Raw genomic sequence first — 4,786 nt, forward strand, 5'->3', positions numbered from 1 at the left:
GGGCATTTGTACGAAGGGAAGGGCGCCGCAGGTTCATCACCCGTTAAATAGCCGACACCTCCGCGCACCCAGAAGCCTCAGGATCCCCTGGCATCCCAAGCCCGGAGGGTCCCAAAGGGACCTGACCCGGGGTTGGTAGGGAATGTTCTCCGGCTGAGGCTGTTCTGTGATCTGAGGGCACTGAGGGGCGACTGTGACTCCACTACGCACTATAGGGTCTGTCTCCCGGACTCTGGGTCGACCCACAGACGTCGCCCTCAGGCGCTTTCAGCCCCACGTTACACAGCAGGTCAGTGGCCCAGGCCACGCCAGAACCTCTGTGTCCTGTCCCCCCGTTCTGCCCGCCTTTCTTTAGGAGCTGCATCTTCCCCAGGGCCTCCGGGGAGCCTGGAAATGGGGGTGTACGAGATCTTGGGAGGGTGGAGGGGCTTTTGCCTCCCGGAACTGCCGTGGAGAAAGGCGCCCCAAGGCGCTTCAGTCTTCTGATCCGTGCACAGCCGCGGGTGAGTGCGTACGTCCGGGGTTAAGGATGCAGGGGGCGGAAGGTGCTGCGGGGGTCGGGATCCGCTTCCCGCAGAGGCGGGCTGGGGGTGGGGGTGAGAGGCGGCGGCTGGGGAGGGAGAGTGAATCACAAAATGACTGAATGCAGGAAGCAGGAGGCGAGGTAAGGATACACCCCCGACATTCCCTGCGCGCCTTCTGTTTGCCAAACACGGTTTGGGCTCTGAGGACACGGTCAGGGACAGACGCTGCGAGACGCGGTCTAACCCCGAGCCTGAACAAATGGCTTTAACACACCTATAAATGTGAAGTTGCAGTTCTGACAAACGTTCGGAAGGAGAACGCGATGTGTCTGCGATTAGACCTCGAAATGTCCGGGTCCCACCTGGTACGGGCGCCAGCAACCAGAGACCGATATACAGAAGTCAGCTCGGGCGTGCGGGCTTGCCTGCCTCGTGCAGAAAATGCACAGGGAGCGTGTGCAGAAATGCACGGTGCTCAAAGATACGCAAGCATGAGAGCCCACATGAATCGGAAATGAATGCACGCATGCATAACGAATACACGTCCGACACACGAATGCCCGCGGGTGCGAGATGGTCCTCGATTCTCCCGCACGCTGCGCGCGCCCTCTGCTGCCACCCGCGCGCCTCGCTCCACCGTCTCTCGTCCCCTTTCGCCCCGCCCCTCTGAGCCCGAGCGCTCGGCTTTCCTCCGCTTGCCGGCACCCGGCGGAAAACGAAGCCCGCGCCGGCTGCTCGCTACGCATGCGCACACTAGGACTATTCCGAAGAGGTTTGCTTGCAGCGCCGGGTGCGAGCAGTCAGGATGGCCGAGCGGTCTAAGGCGCTGCGTTCAGGTCGCAGTCTCCCCTGGAGGCGTGGGTTCGAATCCCACTCCTGACAAGCGTTGTTTTGCTTTTCACCAACACGTACAAATCAGTTTTCTTTTTCACCAACAGCTGCAGATCAACTAGGAAAGACTTTACACCTTTGGATATTCTTTTACTCTCTTTACAAAACAAGTATTTCCTTCCTAACAGGCATTTTCTTCCTAATGACGTTTATTTGACTTTGGGCTGTAAAAAAGAAGCCCGAATGCGTACCGCAGAGCCCTTTGTAGTGCGGACAAGGTGCACACCACCTTTCTCTAATGTTGCGGGGATGAAAACGGCAAAAAGGGAAGGATTGTCAGAAGTGGGATTCGAACCCACGCCTCCAGGGGAGACTGCGACCTGAACGCAGCGCCTTAGACCGCTCGGCCATCCTGACTTCCTGAGGCCTTCCTGGAAAGAGTCACTGTAGTTGCTATATCCGTGCCACGTGGTTCGAGAACCCTCCAAGCTGATGGTAAGCTGGCAGCCCCAGGTCGCGCCGCACCGCCGCAGACGTCCACAGGTAAACCCCCGCCCCTCCCCCCCAAAAAACCCACCCCTGTTGCCAAGACACGCTGTTATCCTTCAACTTGTTCAGTCTTTTTTCTAGAAACTGTGTAGTCCGAACAGAAACAAAAAATCAGTTTCCCTCGCCATCGATAGCAAATAGCCATAAAAATAAACACAATGGAAACTGTTAAATTCTAGCCACTCGCCAAGGCTCGGAACCTGAAGATGTGATGTTTATTTAACGACTGATACTGTCGGTCGCCAGGGTCGGCGCTGTTGTGGGGCCCCTGAGTGGGGAGGGGATTTAGAAGACTCTTTTCGGAAGGGAGGTGCTCTGCGAAGAACTTGGCCTCGAGCTCCTCAGGATTGGAAGCCGTGGGATCCCATTCCACGCGTGTTTGGAGCCGCAGCCAGAGAAAGTTGGCTTTTCTGCCTTTTTAATAAACTGAACAAGGGAAAAGCTGGAGGCTGTTAAACTTGGAGAGGAGACAATTTATCCGTCTACAAAAGCCTGATGTGAAGGAGGGATGGGGATTGTGTCCGTCTCTCCTTCTTGCTCCAAGAGCTGGAGTTTGAGGTGGGCATGCAGTGGGTAGGTAGTTACAGAGGACGCTTTTCAGAGAAGAAAGAGCTTGCTGGAAAGGAATCAGGGTGCCTGTGTAGATAGTGATAACCCCATCACTAGAGGCAATCAAGACAAGGCTGGACAGCCACTTGGTGGAAAAGCCCTGTGTAGGGCTCCACACTGCTGGTGCAGAGCCTGCTTGAGATTCTCTCTCTCTCTCTCTCTCTCTCTGCCTCTCCCTGCCTCCCTCTTTCTGTGACCCTTCCACACGCTCGCTTTCTCTCTGTCTCAAAATAAATAAATAGGGCACCTGGGTGGCTCAGTTGGTTAAGTGTCCGGCTTGGGCTCAGGTCATGATCTCACAGTTCATGTGTTGGAGCCCTGCGTTGGGCTCTGTGCTGACAGCCAGCTCAGAGCCTGGAGCCTGTCTTGGGATTCTGTATCTCCCTCTCTCTCTGAACTTCCCCTGCTCACGCTGTCTCTCTCTCTCTCTCTCTCAAAAATAAAGAAAACATTACAAAATTTTTTTAAATAAATAAATAAAATTTAAAATAAGAAAGACAGAAAGAGAGAAAGAATTTTATCCTTTAACAAAAGGTACTCAACATCCAGTGGGACACAGGCTTGTTTAAGTGCAGAGGGGTGCTCCTGTGGCATCTACAGACTGCTGTAGACGTGCCAATTTCCCATTGGGCAAAAGAAGAAAAAAAGGAAATTTGGGAGATAATGGTGATGGTGACACCAGGCGTCCTGGAAAAGAGGTCTCAGGAATGGGCCTGGAACTGCATTGCTTGGGAAGGATGGAGGGATGGGGACCATTCCCAGCAGCAGCACCCGGGGCCCAGGGCCAGACTCAGGAAAGGGACAGTAATGACGCTCCCCCCACCCCCTCATGGCTGGAGCTGGAGTTTCCACCATCGGAAGGGAGGCTGAAGGAGACTGGCAGAGGTTTTCCTCCCCTTGGTTGCTTCTCCTATGCCGCCTCCTCCAGGAAGCCTTCCCTGACGCTCCTTTCTCTTATGGAGGATTTTTGGCTTCCTCTGTGTTCCCACAAGCTCTTAGGCAAACCCCTCCCAACAATGGAATTGGAATGGCCTGTCTAGGTATGTGTCCCTTCCCTGGTTTCTAAAACTGAGCTCTTCAAAAGGGCAGAGATTGCAAGAGTCTTGGCCACTGAATCCCCGGGGCCTAGGACACAAAAACGTGGAGATGGAGATAAATGAGTGCAGACAGAACAATGAATGAATGAGACAACAGGGTAGGGGTGTGTCCAGGCAGGAAGCCCTGGAAATGCCACCCCAGACCGCCTGGGGCAGCTGGCACCTAGACAGAATGGGGTCAGTCTACGGGAGCCCTGGCCCGCCCCCACGTTTCAGGAATATAAACCACGCATCCCGAAACAAAGAGTTAATCCAGTGCCCTCTCTCTGGAGCTCTGGACCTCCCGCCCCAAACAACCTCTGGCCCAGTGCCAGCAGGCAGAAGAGCCCGGGCAGGGAAAATAACCAAACCTCAAGGCTGACCTTTGCCTCCTTCTGAGCCAATCAGTAACTGGCCCAGAGGTTGGCAGGGCCCTGCCCGCACCGCACCCACCGTGTCCATGCTTTGACCGTGTCTTTCAGCACAGCCCAAACCACTCAGCATCCTGATGTCTGCTCCTTGCTCTTGTATCATCCACCGGGAATGCCTCCTTCTCAAATTGCTCTTTTCAAGGCTCTGTTCAAATGGCACCTCCACCCTGCAGGCCTCGCATCTTCTCTCTGTGCCGGGAAGTTCCCACCTGGTGGCATTTCATGGAGATGGGTCTTTGCTTAGAATCCATAGAGCCCACCAAAGCTGTCGGCTCTGGTTTTCCTGCACACCCCACTTCCGGCCTGCTCCTTGGCTGTCCCCAGAGGGGTTAGGAGACTGGAGATTGTCAGGAGGAGGCATCTGGCCCCTGGTCACATTGGCTTACTGTGCAACTTCAACTACCTCCTGTCCCTCCCTGAGATGGACAGATGTCCCAGTGGTGACAGAGGGAGTTTGACTGGATCATGGCACTTCCCAAACCTCAGGCACTTACTACCCTCTGTTTCCTTATCTGCATACCACTTGTGCGTGTTAACAAAAACCTTCTTTTAATGTTTATTGATTTTTGAGCGAGCATGAGCAGGGATGGGGTAGAGAGAGAGGAAGACAGAGGATCCAAAGCAGGCTCGGTGCCTGATGAGGGGCTCTGACTCACAAACCAAGAGACACTCAACTCGGGTCCTGATCTCACCGTTCGTGAGCTGGAGCCCCACATTGGGCTCTGTGCTGACAGTGCGGAGCCTGCTTGGGATTCTCTCTCTCCCT

The 4,786-nt window shown here is 54.7% G+C and overlaps 2 non-coding genes across 2 annotated transcripts; one reads left to right on the plus strand and one right to left on the minus strand.

Annotated features, from left to right (window-relative positions):
• The first annotated feature begins 1,323 nt into the window (after nucleotides 1-1,323).
• TRNAL-CAG (transfer RNA leucine (anticodon CAG)) lies at nucleotides 1,324-1,406 on the plus strand. The gene has a single exon. It is a non-coding gene; the product is annotated as a tRNA-Leu (tRNA).
• A 283-nt stretch (nucleotides 1,407-1,689) lies between these two features.
• Nucleotides 1,690-1,772, minus strand: TRNAL-CAG (transfer RNA leucine (anticodon CAG)). Its single transcript has one exon. It is a non-coding gene; the product is annotated as a tRNA-Leu (tRNA).
• Nucleotides 1,773-4,786: the final 3,014 nt, after the last annotated feature.

This window comes from Crocuta crocuta, unplaced genomic scaffold (genome assembly GCF_008692635.1).
Source record: "Crocuta crocuta isolate KB4526 unplaced genomic scaffold, BGI_CrCroc_1.0 scaffold124, whole genome shotgun sequence".
In the NCBI taxonomy this organism is placed as follows: Eukaryota; Metazoa; Chordata; class Mammalia; order Carnivora; family Hyaenidae; genus Crocuta; species Crocuta crocuta.